Genomic DNA, 20,382 nt, shown 5'->3' with positions numbered 1-20,382 from the left:
TATTTGCTTTTAATGTTATTTCTCCTTTACATAAGGAAATTTACGTCAATAAGAGAATGTCAAATGGAACCCAAAAGAATCAGCAAAGTAACGAAATGACATCTTTAGAAAGAGAAGCACAATTCCATGGCATGCTGCAGTGTTCCCACATGACAGCAGCAAACCCAAACTGGGACCGCCACAGAACATACCAGAAGAACAAATGAGTGACTTTGTGGAAATAAAAGGGAAGAGACTGAATTTATTTCCAGTGCTAAGGCACTCTAGGAAACAAGGAAGAACCTGCACCAAAAGAGTATAAAAGTGTATAAAAACTATCCACTTCACAAAATCAGGGATTTGTTCCTAAAATCCCACATCGATTTGAGTATGTCAGTGGTGGGGAGAGAGGCCTGCTTTTTTCTGAAGTCAAGTGTCTTTCTGTAAGGATGGGCCCTAAAAGGAGTGAATTTTCCATTCACTCCACATGAAGCTTCTAGAGCTCAGTGGAGTGGTTTAGAAAAATTAAATAAGATAGTCCCTTCCTTCTCTTCGTTTCCTAAGTAGCCCTTCAGCCCCATACAGAATTTAAAACTGTAATATGTTTGGAATTACTGGATGCAGAGAATGAGGGGGGGGAGTCCAAATTTTGTGATCCCTGTCTAAGGCAAACTGTTTAAGCAAACACTTGGCTCCCATTTCTGGCCACTTTCTCCAACTCCCTCACAGAAATGCTGCTGTGTCTTTCTCAGAGGTGCCAAGAGTACTTACTTCACTAAGTACTTCTTGAGCGATCATTTTGAAATCCCAGTGTTTAAATGATGGATATTATTAGGCTTGGGAAATACCCTCACCTGTCCCAAATTGAACTGCAGAGGCTAGATATGGGACATGGGAAAAAACAACAACAACAACATAACACCTGTGCATTTGGCAAAATTCTTCACTTCTCTGCTCCTACTTGTAGACCAAACTACATTGTGAGGAATCCAATGCGTTCAAGTTAATGACTCATAACTGCTTGTACCAAGTGTCAATGCACATCGTACTCATTTATCTGTATCCTAGTCTATATGCTTATTTAGTTAAGAGCAACGATCCTATTTATAGTTGTTATCTCCAACAACTATGCAACGTATGGCTTGGGGTGTGTTCAGTAAGTTCTTAATGGAAATCAGACCTCCACAGCAGCGGCTCTTGTTAACTCTTGAAATGTGCTACTTCATTATGCCATTCCTTCTGCGGGTGTCCATGTAAATGCATGTAAAAGTGTGTGTGTTGACTATTTCAAGACTCTTTTTGGTCTTCCAAGAATCGAACGGGGAGATCGAAGTGGAACACTGGCTGATGAAAGACGAGAATGAGTAAATTGTCCAAATCCAAGAATGATTCCATCATTCCTCACATCTAGTTATTTCAACAAACGTAAAATTGTTCCAATCGATAGCACTGGAATTACTGAAACCCAACTGCTTGTCACAATGCTAAGGGTCCTGCTAAAACTTCTTCATGACAAAAACTCAAAGGAAGTATCAGCTTAAGGAACAATTTTACGCACTCCGAAGTGTTAGCATAACCATGGGTCCTCATGGGAACAGAACATCTCAGAATGTGCTAACCCATCTAGAAATTATCTGACAGTTCAAACAGAACCTTATATTCCTGCCCTCTCTCAAGTTGAAAATCATAATGAAATTATAAGGGGCTTTGAAGTTGCCCTTTGTTATTTTTTGTTTACTTTTTTCATATTATTTCCAGACTCCCCTCTTCACTCCACAAGGCCTCAAATTACCCTCACCTCCTGTATGCTCCCCCAGCACACTCATGAAGAGAAAGTTGTAGAGAGCAGGGCTGGATCATCCTGCTACCTTTCTACCATATTCTGTATATGCTCTTTTACCCAAACTTTTTCAGATCACAATGAAGAAAAGCAAGCTACTATATCATCCACAGCCTCGTCATTCTTCACCTTATAATTATGCTACATATTGCCAAGTGTGGGGGGCAGGGAAGAAACGGGGCACTTAGGGTACAGCATATTGGAAAAGGTAGGTTAAGACCCAGAGGCAGTGGAGGGCAGTGTCAAGATGCCTTGCAGTGTAGTTGGAACTCACCAGCTTATCTCCTCCACTCCTTGTTTTTATTTTTTTTAAGATTTTACTTATTTATTTAGAGAGAGAGAGAGAGAGCATGCAAGCAGGCGGAGGAGAAGAGGGAGAGGGAGAATCTCAAGCCAACTCCACACTGAGTGCAGAGCCCAATGTGGGAGTCGATGTCACGGCCCTGAGATCATGACCTGAGCTAAAATCAAGAGTCGGATGCCTAACTGCCTGAGCCCCCCAGGCGCCCCTCGCTTCCTTGTTTTTAAAGTGAAGATGAAAATCATACTTGCTAGTCAACTGCTGTAAAGATTAAATGAGATGAAGCAGGCGGTCAGGGCTCGTGGTCACAGATGGCTAAAGTCACCTGGGTAGCCTCATACTATGAGACTCCTCCTCCTCCCCCTTCTTCCCCCTGCCCCACCCCGCCCTCCCCTTGTCATTCCTTCCTCATCTTTGTTGTTTTCCCTCTCCATCTCAGCTTCTTTTTTTTTTTTTTTAAAGATTTTATTTATTTATTTGACAGAGAGATAGAGACAGCGAGAGAGGGAACACAAGCAGGGGGAGTGGGAGACGGAGAAGCAGGCCTCCCACTGAGCAGGGAGCCCGATGCGGGGCTCGATCCCAGGACTCTGGGATCATGACCTGAGCCGAAGGCAGATGCTTAATGACTGAGCCACCCAGGCAACACCCCCCATCTCAGCTTCTGATGCAGTTGGTTAAGCGGTACATGTAAAAGTATTATATGTTACCTCTTCAACTGAAAAGGAATATGGCCATGTTTGTGCAGTGACTTAAAATTACCCCCCCCCAACACTCTGTCTAAATCCCTAAATAGAAGCAGACACAGCCCCAAGAAACATGGAGAAAAAGCACTTGCAGAAGTTGTATGAGGAGAAATGTTCCCTCTAAGTTCCCTTGCTAGAAAACAGCACATGTTTTTAGCAATATGAACACTGCCTACCTATCATTACAGTGTGCCAGGCATTGTTCTAGGTACAGGCTCATTTCCATGTACAACGCCAAATCATGAGAGCATAGTGTGTGCCAGGCATCATGCCTCAGATACTCCTCACCGTGACCCTGCAAGCTGAGGGCCATCCCAAGACGAGGACACTGAGAATCAGTGAGGCCAAGTCCCACACAAACTCACCAAGGCAATCCGAGGCAGAGCTGAGTCAAAGTAGGTCTGTTTGGCTCAAGACCCATATGTTCCCCATTATGTTTCTTTTTTTTATAGATTTTATTTATTTATTTGAAAGAGAGAAAGAGAGCACGCACAAGCAGGTGGAGTGGCAGGCAGGGCAGAGGGAAAAGCAGGCTCCCTGCAGATCAGGGGGAGCCCGATGCAGGACTCGATCCCAGGACCCTGGGATCATGACCTGAGCAGAAGGCAGTCGCTTAACAGACTGAGCCACCCAGACCCCCCCCCCCCATTATGTTTCTTGAAAAAGAAATTAATATCTCGGGGGGAAAAAAAATGTCCTATATCATTTTCCAGGCACCCGAGTATAGATTTCCTTTCCTCAGCCTACCAACATTTCAGCGATGTGGCGTGAATATAACATCCTCACTTTAACTTGGTGGAGCCATCTTTCCACCGCATATTGACAAACTCCAACTAGGAAAGCCAAGTGTGGCTGACTGCAAATTGTCCTTAACCATAGTGGACTCTCGTGTCTATTTGGCATCCATGTTGCCTAGACGGGAATCCTGGGACCCAGTCAACACGGCTGGTTTTCACCGGGCCTCCCTTAGACAGCTTCTTCTCCCAGTTCTGCCAATTCCTGCTACCATCTAACTCTTGCAGGGGCTCTCCTCTCATAAATTTTTCTTCAGCCCTAATACTATAATTCTTTCTTCCCTTAATTATGGCTTGGAAACACAACACTGAGCCATGCTGCGTGTTGTGACTGTAATTCATTAACACCGGGAGGTTGTGGGAACATGTCCTCACCTCTCATCAACAATTGGAATGTGGATTCTCTTGGTGTCTAGTTTTCCACAGTCTTTATGAAGTGAAATGCAATATTAGTTTCTAAGGCTTTCCCAAGCAACTGTCTTCTAATGGGAAAACTTTAACAAAAAATATGTATCGCATGCCAAATAGCTAACCTCACTCTCATAAATATTTATATTGTAGGCAGAGTCGAAACATCATTTGTAAGATGGATGTGCTTCTTTGGATTTCCAACAAGAAAATGCCTCACGAGCTGAACCGGCTTCTACCGCTAATAGGCACAAAGCCCTTGGCCATAGGCTGAGGCGGGGAACAAAACAAAATCACTAACTGTTCCAGGAAGACATCCTCACAGAAGATTCCCTGGTATCATGAACTTTCACTAAAGTGGAAGATGAAAACAGAAGAACAGATGTTGGAGGATATGGCTTGGAAGGATCTCAAGCGGCTGTTGTGAAATGGCATGGGACTTGGATGGGCCAGTTGGTATGGAGCAGTGGCTGGATCTCAGAGTGCGGTCCTCATGCCCCTGGCATCAACATCTTCTGGGAACTTGTTAGAAATGCACATTCTCAGGCTCTGCCACAGACTTGCTGAAAATTGCGTGGGGAGATGGGGAGGTATTCTCTGTTTTACAAAGACCTCCAGGTGGTTCTCAAACACACTAGACTCTGAGAAACATAGTGGTTTATGGCCCTGGTATTAGAAAAACCTAAGCTTGAAGGCCGCCTACCCATGTGTCCCTTGGTGCATGATTTTTCTTCAAGCCTCATATGGCTCATCCACGAAAAGGCAATAATATTACTTATCTCACAGGGTTGTCGTAAAGATTCATTGGGAAAATCCATATAAATTCTTGGTAACAGTGCCCGGCACAAAGTACGGTACAATATATGTTATCTGGCATTACCACTGTAACTTAATTAATGCGGTTTAACCAAATCACCTAGATATAGACTGTAAATACATAAAGAAAAAATGTAACAGTTTCAAACAATGTATTCACTAAAGTCAAAGCAACTTGCTTTGATGATTAAATGTAAACTTGAGAGTTAAAAGTAACTGTATGTGAAAATTGATTTTTGCTTTCCTATCAAAAAAAATTTTTTTTGAGGGAACATCCAATGTGATGGACACCCCTTGACCATCACTGTAAGTCCCCTGAGCCCCTCCTTTTGTCCAGCCCTTTTGCAGAGACTCCTTCTTGGCAGACATCTCCTGACTCTGTAGGATGCAATGCTCAGCACTCTGCCCTCCTTCCAAGGCTGCACCTCTACCTGGGTCTTCTACTGTGGGCTTCTCATGGAAGGTCTGGAAGAGCAGCTCAGCATTCACCCTTGTCGATGGGAAGTGCAGGAGAATTACCAAGCATGAAGCTGCTGTCCTGATGGGAGACAGGACCCAGAAGCGAGCCTGTTCCTCCTTCCATCAGCTAGACAGATCATCTTGAGATTCCTTTCAAAAGACTTTTGGAAAGACGGGGTGCCAACTCTGCAAGACATTCTTGAGTTTCATTTCTTTCCTTCCCTTCTGTAATTTCCTCCCCTCCTGTCCTCCTGCTCCCTGGGCTTACTTCCAAAGTAAGCCACCTACATCCAAAATTTTGTCTCAGCCTCTGTTTGGGGGCCAGGCCAAGAGAGCCAACTTCAACCAAAAGGAATAATGACATAAAAGTTGTGATTTTTTAAAAGGTTTGCTCAACAATTCTGGATGCGGAACAAGGATATGTAAGCTGAGATCCATGCATGGGTTTCAGATGGTTCCAGAAAGCTACTGAAATCTTATCCAAATTTTATGCATGTGTATTTTCTATCTAGGATCAATAGTAGCGGCTATTCAAAAGAATCTGTGGCTAAATAAAGTTAAATCTACTGTTTTATACAGTTCATAGGACAAATTCTATTATTATGAATAATATGATTCTATGAATAATATGAGTGACTCTTTGAATTCTTTTGGCATATTCAAACTTCAGAATATCAAAGATCATTTGAAATGGGTGGAACATCTCTACTTCTTGGTTTTTTGTTTGACTGATTGATTCTCCAAGGGGATCTGACACCCTCGTGATGTTACGTATTCATCCAGATCTCCAGGCCTTGTTTGGACACCACAGTCTTTGCCACAGCTCTGGCCTCTCCTTCCTCTCTCGCCTCACGGCCTTCTGGCCTTGCGGATACTCGTGGTAGCTTCCTATTGCTGCTGTAACAAATTACCACACACTTGTGGCTCAGGACAACATGCATTTATTGTCTTACAAATGGGAGGGCAGAGTCTAAAATCAGTCTCACTGAGATAAAGTGAAGCCCTGTCGGCAGGGCTGGTTCCTTCTGGAAGCTCTGAGAGGAGAATCCATTCCCTGGCCTCTCTTGCCTCCTAGGGACCACCTGCATTCCTTGGCTCGTGGTCCCTTCCCTGAATCATTCACACTTTACTCTTTTTTTTCTTAAAAGGACCCTTGTGACTACACTGGGCCCATCTGGACAATCTGAGATAATCTTCTCCTGTCAAAATCCTTAACTTAATCACATGGTCAAAGTCCCTTTACTATGTAACCTAACCTACTCATAGGTTCTGGGGATTAGGACCGTAGATATCTCTTTGGGACATTATTTGGCCACCACAGTGTTCTTTGAACATGGACAGAACACTCCACCTTAGGGAATTGAATTTGCTGTCCTCACTCCAGTGTATTTGCATGGCCAGCACCCTCTCGTCATTCAGGTGTCATCACCTCAGGGAAGCCACCCAGGCTAACCCCATCCCAACTCCCATCTCTCAGTACCCACTATGCCCTTAGTCCGTTTTAGTTTCTGTTTAAAGCGACTGTATTATGTGACTATATATTACATGCTACGTATTCATTCATTAGATCCAGTAAGAAAGATAGGAAAGTAGCAAAAAAAAAAAAAAAGGGGGGGGTGGTGGCAAAAATAAATAAATAAATAAATAAATAAATAAATAAATAAAAATAAGGTTCTAGCTAAGGATGGCCTAAGGAAGTGGAGGCATTCTAAGAGAGGCAGGAAAGCTTCCACGAGGCGTTCATTGAAAAATCTCACCTTGATTAGAAGGAAGAAAAGGAAAGAACTTAAAATCCTTAAGCATGCCTCTGAGCACAGCTGGAATGTTACCATCTACCAGGGCCTCACTAGTCGTGCCAGCTTCCTACAAGCTCACCCACCAGTAGCCGGATATTGGGGGCCTGGCACCTATTTGGCTGATGAGAGTCCTGGACCCAATTGGCTTCCTGCTCCCATAAGCCTTCAATCTCTCTGTAGAACCAGCTGCTGAAAGGAGACATCCCCTCCCCCACATTCGGCCCAAGGAAGCCTTTCCAACATACCTAGTACGTGATTTCGCCTTACAGAGCTGCCCTTGTAAGTGTAGACACTGTTTTAAATTAAGGAAATGCCAGAGGTAGAGACACTCTTCTCTAAGGAGAAGAGTTTATGTGACTGTCCGCACAGACTGAGGAGGGTCTTTCTGGAATTCATACCTGAGGCAAATAGTCCCTGGCAGGCCCATCTACTGCCCCCAGGTGGTTGCTTGGCGTGTGCGGGTGTGAATCTTATCACCGTACCCCTGACTATTGTGCCAGGAAGAGAAAGAGAAGGGAGGAAAGGCAAGGGACGCAGAATATGTTCTAGAAAAAATTAAAGTAGTGAAAAGAAAGCACACTGCAGAAGTGTGTGTTCTTGGAATCTGACCCCCAGGCTTTGAACACTGGCTCTACCATTGCTTACCCATGACTCAGTTTCCTCCTCCCTAAAATGTGGCTAATGATGCCATTTGCTTTATGTAGATTGAGGATAAAACGAGATCCTCTACCTAAAGCAAAATAATATCTAGCATGCAATAGCAATTCAATAAACATGAGCTATTTCTATCATTTGTTTTTAGTCACAAATATTCCGATGCTAACCTTGGTGCTGGTATTCACTCTTTGACATGGAGGTAATCACATAAACCCTCATTTTCTCTGTTATTTTTCTTTTAAGTTTCACCAATGGAGACAAGTTGCAATGCAGCCTGGCCCTTCCTGGAGAGTGGGGAAGTAAGGGTGGAGGAGTGAGGTGGTACCCCTCCCAAAGTAAGCTTTTTGATCTCACCTCTCCCTAGGCTCACATAGTAACATCTCCTGGGCAAGGATGAAGACATTCATAGTAGTGATTTGTCATGGACAAAATCTACTATGGCGATGATTACTGCAGACACTACTACTTCAGAAAGTCCAGTGTTCTCAAATATTCTTCCCAACAGAGAACTGTGGCGTCTGTTCAAGAAATTATGCTTTGTAACTTTTAAAATACGAGACTTACCTTTCATGGAGACCTTGGCATTTTCTGTCCAAGTGCTGCTTATAATCTGGCATGCTTCTATTTTGCAAAGTAACTTTTTTTTTTTTAATGAGGGGAAATGCATTTGGTGCCAGATATAATTTTGGAAGTCTACTGGGGGTGCCATATTTTACCTGTCCAGGGCCATAAGTCTGCCTGCTTGGGTGTAATTAATATTGATATTAGTATTAGTATTAATGTTTGAAAGGTGGTTAATTGGTATTGAAGATAATCAGTGATATAGTTGTATCTACATCTGTTTGTAACAAAACACCATACACTGGGTGACTTATAAACAGAAACTTATTTTTCACAATTCTAGAGACTGAAAGTCCAAGATCAAGTCACCAGCAGATTCAATGTCTGGGAGAAACCTGTTTCCTGGACCACAGATAACTACCTTCTTGCAGTGTCTTCACATGGTAGGAGGAAAGAAGAATTATTTTAGGGTCCCTTTTACATGGGCACCAATCTTATTCATGAGGGATCTGCTCTTGTGACCTAATCACCTGCCAATACTCCCACCCCCAAATACCACCATAATGGGGGTTGGAATCTCAATACATGAATTTGAAGAAACACAAACATTCAATGTATCACGGATTATATGTAAGAAAATCCCCTATGTGCCCCCTTAGCTAAAAGAGGTAAATTGTAATCCCTTATATTAAAAATCTCCCCCCTCAGACACACACACACGCCCCAAAAGGTGTCAGATCACTGTAATCATCAGATTTTAAATAAGGGTGTGATGAAGTAAGAACATGGCTCTTAGATCCATCAAACTTGGCCTTCATAAACTATAGAGAGCAAAATACTAACAGAAGGAGGGAAAAAGACAAACTGTCACAAAGAGGCTAATCTATCTTCAATACTGAAACAAGTCTCCCCATTTCAAGTCAATTCATTCTGACAGAAGAGAATCTTGATACTTTCCCTATTTTTTCTATTTTTCTGGGCAGCTACAATATGTCAGTATTTGAGTCTAGCACAGAACTCCAAGGGCATGCTTACGGAGTAAAAAATGAATTGTCTCTATCATGTGCCCTCCTCCCCAAAACTTGATTTGCCTCTTTCTTATGTGGAAGTCAATGACTGTTATTTTTTTTTATTTATTTATTTAATGACGTGACCATGGTGATTTTGTTTCAACAAAAACAGTTGTATACTGTGTGGGGCTGTCATTTAAGATGGGCATTCACGGATGCTTCATTATCTACCTACACCAATGGCTTGCCGAATAATTTCAATTACTTTAAAATTAATGAAAGATCCTAACTACATAAATAATCACCTTTTCTTAATGTTTCCCCACTGAATTATATAATGTCTTCTTGATATGACAAATACCGCTCCTTAACCCTCAAAAATGAAACATGGCTGTGGCGGTGTTTTTGTTCTTATCTTTTATTTATACAGGGCATAGGTGTGGGTGCAGCCCTACAGTGGGTGCGCCCCTGCACCGGACAGAACAAAGCAAGAATTTTCCTTGGGGTGGGGGGGGGATTGCAATATAAACGCGCACAAGGACACAGTAGACAATGAACAGCGATAAAACACAATGCAATGTGAGCAATGTGGAGAATTGAGTGGTTATCGTAACAGAAATGTTTTGCAGAACAGATGGTTTTTAAGGAGTTTTGTGATAAAAAGAAGGTGAGCGCACATTTTTGCTGTATATTGATAAGAGGCTGCTGTGGGATTCTGAGAAGAGAAAAATATGGCCATGGGGAGGTAACTTCTTTCCCTCCATGGCCTAGGTGAGTCTCCTTAGTTTCTCTGTTATCCATACTTCATAATTAGAGGGCACTTGGCCAGTGGATATATTTCTCCTAAATAAAAGAAAAAGTGAACAAATAATGGGCAAGGGGAGAGGGGGTAGAATGAGGTGCTGAATAGTCTCAGCACTGGTCTGGACAAACCTGGTGTTAAATCCTGGCAGCTGGGCGTCTTCGGATGAGCAACCTTGGAAATTTTGGTTTGCCCATTCTCAGATTATTATTACTGGTCCATAAAGGCTTAGAGCCAGATATGTTTTGGAATTCAGAATAATTCAGAACTTACATGGGTAATATGATATATACACCGCATATCACATACTGCCCGGGCAAGGTCTGGGATAATAAAACACAGACATAATTTTATGGCAAGATATTCCAAGCAAGTGGAATAAACAAAGACTCTAAGTAGCCTCATGTCCGTTCAGTCCAGATATTTCTGCCAAATGAGTTTGTGTTATATTTTTGCGGACTGGGGAGCATGCCACATCTTCCTGGGATGAAGACAGAAGCTCAGCACATGAGCGTGTGACAGAGTAGGTGATCTTGGGCAGCACACATGGCACACTCACTAAGTCACCACTCTTTACGTGGGTTGTGTTGTCTGATCCTTCATTACCTCTGTGCCCTCCCTTCCTCCTCAGGACCAGCACCCCAGTCCCAGCTCCCAACTCTCCTCATGGTCAACTCGGAGCAGTCACCCAGCTAATTGCTCCACTAGGCAAGAGTGGCCTCTCCGAGAAGCTGTATTCCCATAAACTGTTCTCCGAGTGCCAATCAGATCCGCCATACCTGGCAGAAATTCTGTAGTGTTGTCCAATTATTCACAGGCCAGTGGACCAAGCCCTCAGCTAGGTCTACAAGCCCAGGCTCTGATCTGCATTCTCCTTACCCCCTACCCCCCAAATCATGTAATTCTCAATTCCTGAACTCATTCTCCCATCTCAGGCCTTTCCACTTCCTATTCCCTCTGCCCAGAATGTTCCTCTCCTCTTCTCCCAGTTCCCCTGCTCTCATTCCTTTTATTTGAGTTTAAAGGTCACTCTGTGCTGCCCACATTTGGTCGAAGTGTTGCTTGCATTACTCAGCATCCCGGCATCTTCCTTCTTCAAATCCCAGGTATATATTTCTGGGATTATGATCACACAATCCCCCAGTGAAACATGGGTTCCACAAAGTCAGGGACTGTACCCGTTCATTCACTCTTAGATCACAGGGCCCAGCACATTGCTTGACACCTAGCATCGTCACTCTATGTATATTTACTAAATTGACAGAAGACTGAATGGGACTGTCAAAGGCATCTACTAGCCACTAAATGCAAGACTAGGTACTTTACTCATGCCCTTTTATCCTTTTAATAAAATTTTTCTTTTTCAATCTCTTATATGCCAAAATTTAACTTTGTCAGGCAGGTGTTACTATCACCTTTTTGTAGATGGAATAGCCAAGCCTGAGAAAAGTCAAGTAACTTGCACAACATCACAGGGCAAGTAAAGTGTGAATTCAAGGCCGGGACAAAGGTCTAGCTTGGGTGCCTTCCCCTCCACCACACTGCCTAGGAGCTGATGCCAAGGGCAGGTGGAGGTGGGAAACCGACCCACGTAGACACGGTTTAAGATGAAAGTACAGCAAAATTTAACTTACAAATTGAAGGGAAGCGCTGGTTCGAGACTCTGGGAGGAAAATGCATAGAACAATTACTTATGATTACAGTGTTCCATGTCCATGTAAGAGAACTTACAAAAAGAAATTCTGGTTGACCTCCTGCACCCAAGGCCAGTGGCGTTGTCTGCCATTGGGCTGCGTTAGGCAAAGCCATAGTGGGGCAGAAACACAGAGCACCTCCACTTTCCAGCAGAAGAGAAGATACAGTTCTTTTCTTGGAACATCTGTTCCCTCACCCCAAAATACCTTTCCTCTGATGCACAAAATCTATCATAGCCCCAGTGGTAAGCATGGTCACACCTCTATGTTATGTTTTTCTTTTAACCCTAAAACAAGTTTGCCAATTTTATCTTTTGGAGAGTTGCTTGCCCTAAGTGATGTGTTCTGTTCTTTACTTGCAAGAGTTCAGTGAATGTTTTGATTTCATCTTAGGGTAACAGTTGATGACACTTAAGCTGTATGTATTAGGGACATCATCATCACTATTCTTTTCTTTACCAAAATTGTAAATGTCATACCTTTTCTATGTGCATATGATAGATCAAAAAGTTAGAAATGTTTATTAGACATATAAATCAAAAAACTTTCAGCAAAGACTTGCCTTTAAATAATTCCTCCCCATTACTATCAGACTTCCATGGGAAAAATAATGTACATTTGGTTGCTTTAAAGAAAAAGTAACCAATAATATGTTAGCTCTTTTGCTATGCATGTATAATCATTGAATGACATTCTACAGTGTAGCTACTTTAAGAAGACTCATGCTCTAAGAATCTCACATCTTAGGATAAATATGCCAGATGGTTATCATTTGTCCAAAAATCTGAACACAACAGAAGATACGAAAATGGAGAAATGTCTCAGAAAGCAGTGCTGGAAAGAGCGAGGCAAATTTCATCTGTTTCTAATGGTAGTCTGGGGCTGGACAAGTAAGTTAGATTAACCCTGAAATGAAACCTTGAGATACTGAAATGATTAAAAAAGATGGATCTGAATTTAGCACAAATGTTCTGGAAAGAAATTAAAAAAAAAAAATTAATGGTGAATATGCCACAAGCTTTACTCCTGAGCAATTTGTGGCTTTGGTCCTGGCCCCAAGATCAGCTAGCTGCTGATGTGTCTCTGAGCTACAGATCCATCCACTGTAAAATGAAGATAACGGGGCTGTTGTCAGAATTAAATGAGATCGTACTCACATCCAGGCACTAGCTACCATGGTAGAGTTACTCTGCCACAGAATTTTCCATAACTTCATGTGTTAGATAATTGGAGAACTTTCCTAATAAAATAAATTCTAATCATTTCATGAACTTAGATTCCGTCCAAGATACTGTGTGAAAGATGGTGATTGCAAAGGTCAACTGACCGTGACCTTTCCCATCAGGCCTTTGTAGGAATGACCCCTTTCCCCACCACCTAGTTTCACAGTTCAATTAAAAGGGTTATCTTATTATTTATTGGCCTCGCTCCCTGGTTCCAGTCGATCGATCCAAGGGTGGCCAATTAAGTAAACTAAGTCAATGAGAACTTGACCCCGAATTTGTGGACCTGGAACTGGAGGAAGCATAATTAAAGTCTCTCCCCCAGGGGCTGAAATAATATAATATAAAACTGAGGAGCTAAGAGGGCCAAGACCCAGCCACCTGGGGTGCTTTTGTGGGGAGGCTGCTGCAGGGCAGAAAGAGGCTATGATAGGTGGAGTTCCTGTGCCTTGCAGCCACGGGATCCCTAAAAGTCTCTGGCAAACTGTGGTCCCTGAAGAATCATTCTCATAGAATGATAAATGAATTAAGACTCTTGCTAAGACTCTTAGAACATAAAGATAGCACGTACCCCAAACTACAGTTCACGTAACTTGGTTACTTAATGTTTGTACAAATTATCTGATGAAGCTTCCCAGAGATTAAAACACTTATTTTGAGAATCATCAGGAAATATTGTTAAGATGATACCCTGAGGTGAAAAATGAACACCAGGTGATAGATAAAATATTATTAAATTCTTCTTGTTGAAAAGTAAATTGGTTGATTTTATAGGTGAACCAAAGGAGCATTTCTTCTTTATTTCCCTTCTCTGTCTTAAATATTAACTTTTTTTTCAAAATAAAAGCTTTCTATCCACTAGGCCTTAGCTAAAGCTAGGCACATAGAAAGATATTAAGTCATACATAATATATCTGTGGAAAATGATAAGTATACTCAGCCTGAAAACACGTTACTTAATGCTATTTAATTTAGAAATCAAGGAGGTCCTACTTATAGGGGTAAATACAATGAAATAATTCTGTTATGTATCCAGAATTAAAAGCAACGCTCATCATATGGCGAAGGTTAATTATATCAATATACAGCCCCAAATGAAATGAAGTCTACCTATGGGAGCGAGACACCCAGGGAGTTTGTGTTCACTACCTCTATCGCTGGTTGCTGAAATGCATTCTACTCTTCAACTATAATAATAACCACAATAACAGTAAGTGGCATGTAAATAGCACTTGTCAAATGCGGCAACATAATACTTTGCATTTATGTGAGCATTTACAGTCAACAGAGCTCTTCCCCATACATTACTTCATGGGAATCTCACAAGTAGGCTGAACAGAGATGATCCTGTCTGCTTAAAGCTCCGAGAGATCAGGCACTGAAGGTCACACTATCGTACGTATGGGGGCGAGGCTGGTACTTGGGTCTTTGGCAGTTTCCACATCCTATTTGCAAAACAAGTGATCCACATAGTATGTTATTACATGTGAGACACTTGTGTCTGTTTGCAGATAGGATGAATGGGCTGCAGGCACTTGAAAAAAAAACTCTCGTAAAATCTGATACCTCTTTTACAATCACGCAAAATCAAGAATTAGTTATAGTTATAGTAATTATTTTGAGTGTATCTTTCATTTATACTGCAGTTTATAATTTACAAGGTACTTTCCTACCCATGATGTCATTTGGACCTCACAACTTCATCCCCAGATAGAAAAGACAGGAATTACACTACAGTTTTAGCATAAAAAAAAAAAAAAAAAAAAAAAAAAAATCTATGACCAGAGAGGTTGACTAGATTACCCAATTTTCTAAGCTCAGAATGGCAGAGGGAAAATGCTGACAAGGTCTTCCTGTACAAACCCAACACCGTATACCATGGAATCTCATCTTTCGTGTCATTGTAAAAAGAGGTCATTAGCAATGTAAATGTCATTTTACCTCTAAAACATATCAGATGCCATCCACGGGCTAAGATGTAGAATGATAGCTCATGTTCAGGATACAGAAGTGAGGGGCGCCTGGGTGGCTCTGTTGTTAATTGTCTGCCTTCGGCTCAGATCATGATCCCAGGGTCCTGGGATCGAGCCCCACATTGGGGTCCTTGCTTAGTGGGAAGCCTGCTCTCCCTCTCCCACTCCCCCTACTTGTGTTCCCTCTCCCGCTGTGTCTCTCTCTGTCAAATAAATAAAATCTTAAAAAAACAAAAAGGATACAGAAGTGATTCTCAAAGTCAATTTCTAACTCTGAAGCTCCTTCCCTCGAGTCCATTTTCCAGAAGCATGTGGCCACGTGGTTGGTGAAACACCCACGATACTGGAGGGATGAAAGCATAGGTGTGTCAGTCTGACTTGAGTTTATATCCTCACTCTGACCAGCTCTGTGATCTTGTGCCCATTATCTTTTGCTTTTCTGAGCTTTCATGTCATCTTCAATGTGGAAAAGATCATTTCCACTTAATGTTTTTGTTTCGAGTATTCAATGAGATAAAACTATGTAGGGTCCTTAGCTCAGAGCCCCATATATAACAAAAATTCCTTTAATAGTAGCCTTAAAAACAAAGGACCTTTCTTTATAGGTGTCATGCTTACAGAAACAAACAAGCCCAGAAATCCAAGAAATTCACAGCTGAACTCTTCTCTGGGTCCAGTTTCTCCCAAAGCCCTGCTTTTTTCCTTCTCATGCCCTGGGTCAGGTGGTGACACCTCCATCCTCAGCAACCACTTGGCCTCAGCAACTTCAGCTTCACCCTCCCCCTCCAATGCCCCCTCCTTTTGTCCCAACATCTTATGACCACTTACAATGTGGACATAAACAAAGACCAATCAAATGAGAACCAGCAAAGGCTATTTAGCAGAGCTGGGTCTAGCAAGGGAGCCAGTCACCATTGCTGGCATTTTGGCAGGGACTCAAAGGCAGGCAGAGGATGGGGAGAGATTTATGGTGGGAAAAAGAGAAGGCTCCAGGTGTTTTCTGTATGTCCTGATTGAAGGCTGTTGGTGTGGGGCCTCTTAAAGCTAGCTAGTCGTGGGGTGTCCTATGTGATTGCTTAGGGGTTCACATTTGGCTTTCCCTTGCTGGTCCCAAGTTGGAAATGGGGACTAAAATTAGAAAAGTTGTCAATTATCAATCAAGTCCTGGCCATTTTAGGTTGATGATCATTGGGGTCATCGTTTTGCTTTTTGAAATGTTACTAGAGATCATGGTTGTTTTCCTGGACTGGTTGTTGTAGATGATGAGTCAGAGTTCTATTTCTGTATGTGGTCTGGCCATTATCCATTTGTATATTCAGTCTCTTGACTGAGTTTCACAAATTCTTCCTCTGCAGGACTTACATCATGGCCTGTCATCCACCTCCTCACTCACTCACCAGGCCTGGCCTGATACCCACGTTCAGCTCACGTACCATTAGAAAGATTTATCTCCAATACTAGATATTGTGCTCTTTTGTTTACAACTCTTAACTTCTTGCCTGATCCCATCCTATGCCTGGCAATGTCATTTCACAAGCTGAGTCTAGAGTCATCCAGCAAAACAGGTCTAGCTCCGCGCAAGACAGTAAACCATGGCCAGCATGGCTCACAGCAAGCACTATACCTCTCTAGATGCTAGTGTCCCCATCCATATATGAGGAAGGTGATAGAAGCTAGGTCATGGTCCTAGTGTTATATGCAGGTGAAGGGCTTATCACCCTGCCGGGGTCCTTCCCTTCCCTCTTATCTCTACTAGTCAATGTCTAACCACCCCCCACAGCTCCATTTCCAGTCCCGCCTCCTCCTCCTTCTTTTTCATTGCATATCTTCCATCTTTCTTAATCCCCAAGATTTCAACAGATAATAAAATCTCAATAAGTACTTGCAGAATTCATTTCCTCCTGGACACGTGCCTTGTTATTATCTCAAGTCACATCCAGTAGCTATAATGATTCGAAAAAGCACTGTGGTCACCTCCCTACTTGGAGAAGTAGACGTGGCCATTCACACAGGTGGAGGGCAGCGCAGGTACTCATTGAAAGAGAAACGTGCTTTTAGATCCAGGAAGGTTTTGAAAAGATTAAAATCAACCCAGTGAAAGCCATAGGAGTCCCTGCTTCTTGGAGGGTTCTTCATGCACTCCAGCGGGCTCTTCTGATCTTGGGCTGTGGTCCAGCCTTGCACTGTGGGCCCTGCAGAAAACACCCCATGGGTAACAGGAAGAACCAGAGCTGAAGACGGCTGCAGGTATGGTGTGAACTAACATAAGGCAGCACTTTGAAAGCATCTGACATTTAGGAAATTCACTTAGACCTTTAGCTTCCTCTTCCTCAGAAAGAAGGTCAAAAATCCCCCCTGCCCCCCAACACACACCTGTGGGCAGCAGATGGGAGACAGTATCTCCAATTTGTGGCATTTTGTTCTCTGTTTCTTAGGGCCCGTTTGTGCAGGAGATGGAGAGGCTGGGGAGAGAAAATTGGTGGAGGATAATAAGGGAGGGGAAAATGACTTTGTGGGTCCAAGGTCATCGTTTAATGTGACAAAAGGAAACATTTTAATTTGAAGGAATTACGCCATCTCTGTTTTGCATGAATGGCTCTTCCCTGGGAAGGGAATTTTGATAGTACTTGTTTGGGTTTATAAAATGGTTCCGAGTTTTAAAGCAGATTGGACACATGAGCCAAAGCTGGAGAGATTGCGGGTAGCTCACTGGTTAACTTCCCAAGGCCCAAGGGCCAGTTCAGGGTCAATGTTGCTGATGTGCTGGGGCCCCCGATCCCCACCAGAGACCTGCTGAGTCAGCCTGGAAGAAAGAACCCACTGAGTTTAGCCGCCTGAAAACACAGAGTCTTCTCTAATAGAGTATGTACTCATAAAAAGATGTTTAACCTGTATGGGAGACGCCCTATTGTTTTGACCTTCATGACAATTGGGTGTAAAACTTTGAGTAAACACCTTCCTGACACCTATTACAGGGACTCGGCGGGAGGTGCAACCATTAATCAGAACAGCCGCGGGAGGCAAGGGCTGCTGATGAATCCCTGGAAAGATGGCTTGGTCCCCTGCAGTTCTCTCTCTTTTTCTTCAAATTAAAACCCAAGGAAATCTAGAAGGAAAGAAACTCCATTTGGTTTCTGTTCGCCTCCCTGAAGAAGGGGCATTTCAACCTGCCTGTGCTGGGAGGAGGCAGGTGTGGGACGCTGCTATTGGTGTTTGTGCTTTAACCTCTCAGGTAGAGATGAGGAAACAGTGCAGAGATAGAAGGGTCTCTCCCAAGGGACTCCAGGAGCGGCTGAAGCTGAGCTCCTGGTGACAGGTCCTGGCCAGGACTTTCCCAACGACATCAGCTTGCTCACCACACAGATGGCCAGGAGAGATGCAGGTGAGTGGCACAGAAGGAAGGTCTGGGAGAGCCACAGGTGCAGAGGCAGGGAGTGTGTCCTGGTGGAGTGAAAGTGGTCCTCCATTCGTGGAGGCTCCTTCTATATTTGACCCTACCTTGGGGCCACAGAGAACGCGGTTGGGAGAGTCAGGGCTCCGGGCATGTGTGCGAATCCTAGGTCTGCCATTTGAGGGAGTTGACTCCCCCCGCACTGTGCTCCAATTCCCCCACCTGTTAAATGGGTTTAGTAACACTAAGAACCAACCATTTGAATTTCTGCAAGGATCAATGGTGGGTATTATTATGATGGCACCGGAAACTAGGACAACCAGGTGATGAATCATTGCTAGTTCTGGGTCACTTTGGAAGCACAGAGAATTAAGTGTGTCAGGAAGGATGGGTATACCCTGGGTTAGTAATGTGAGAGAAAAAAATTAAAAACAGCGATTGGGGATGAAAATAGCCCTTTCGGGCTATTTTCGGTTAAGCGACTGCCTTCGGCTCAGGTCATGAACCTGGAGTCCCGGGATCGAGTCCCGCATCGGGCTCCCTGCTCGGCGGGGAGCCTGCTTCTCCCTCTGACCCTCCCCCCTCTCATGAGCTCTCTCTCTCTCTCTCTCATTCTGTCTCAAATAAATAAATAAAATCTTTTAAAAAAAAAGAAAAGAAAAGAAAATAGCCCTTGCACTCATCCACCATGAAGGAAAAAAACATGAGCGCTTAACTTCTGTAAGTGGAGAAATGAATCTGAACTTACCAATGATTAAGTGAGCTGGCAGCACCGGGGACAGAAGAAAAGAGAAAGCTTAGGTGTGAAGGGCTAGCAAGCATTCGTCACTCACACTCACATTCTCCAGAAGACTCTGTGAAAGTGAGTCTTACCTTGAAATGCCCCATATGGTCTCAGAACTGGAATTCTAAGTCCCCAGGTTCAAGCTTTTGAAACTAAACTCAAATACTGATTGAATTGCAGGAGGAAATCCCATGAGAGGAATTAGCTTACTCAAATGGGGGTCCCTATTGGTACTGGGTGTTCCCGGCTCCCACTGTGTGAGTGACATGGTTTAGTCGAGTAAAAAGCCATGGCACAGCCACTTCTTCGTTGTGGCAGGTGACTCACTGATTGCTGCTGCTGGTTGCTGTAAGCGATCCCGTGCAATAGGACTTCCTGTCCACTCTTTGATGATTTCTTTCTCTAAGAAAGAAACCACCCACTCTTCGCCCCACAGGTTAGGTGAAAAAGGAATTCATTTATTCAAACTTAGATTTTGCTCTCTTTTATTTCTAATCAGACCAATTTTTCCTGGAGTATGAGGTAAATGCTTATCCAGATTATATATAATGATCTAATAGATGTTCATTTATTGAGAATAAATGCAAAGTGTGGGGAAGGTCTGTTAGTAAATCTCACTAAGAAACGAGCCTGTTTATTAACTAGGTTACAGTAGTCTCCCCCTTCCTTATCCAGGGATTTATTTTCCATGGTTTCAGTTACCCACTGTCAACCATGGTCCAGAAGCAGATGACGCTCCTTCTGACGTATTAGGCTACGTCACAGAGCCCACGTCATTCACCTCACTGCATCTCATCACCACGTGGGCATTTTATCCTCTCACATTGTCACAAGAAGAAGGGCGAGTAAAGCACAATAAGATCTTTTGAGAGAGAGTCCACATTCACACAACTTTTATTACAATGCATTATTATAATTGTTCTACTTTATTATTAGTTGTGGTTAATCTCTTGTCATGCCTAATTCATAAATTAAACTCTATCATAGGTAGCTGTGTATGTATAGGAAAAATATGGTATACGTATATTTTCAATACTATTCATGGGTTTCAAGCTTCCACTAGGGGTCTTGGAACTTATCCCCCATGGATGCGGGGGAATAGTGTGTGTGTGTGTGTGTGTGTGTGTGTGTGTGTGTGTGTGTGTGTG

This window comes from Neomonachus schauinslandi, chromosome 10, assembly GCF_002201575.2.
Source record: "Neomonachus schauinslandi chromosome 10, ASM220157v2, whole genome shotgun sequence".
In the NCBI taxonomy this organism is placed as follows: domain Eukaryota; kingdom Metazoa; phylum Chordata; class Mammalia; order Carnivora; family Phocidae; genus Neomonachus; species Neomonachus schauinslandi.
This window is presented reverse-complemented; position numbering follows the sequence as displayed.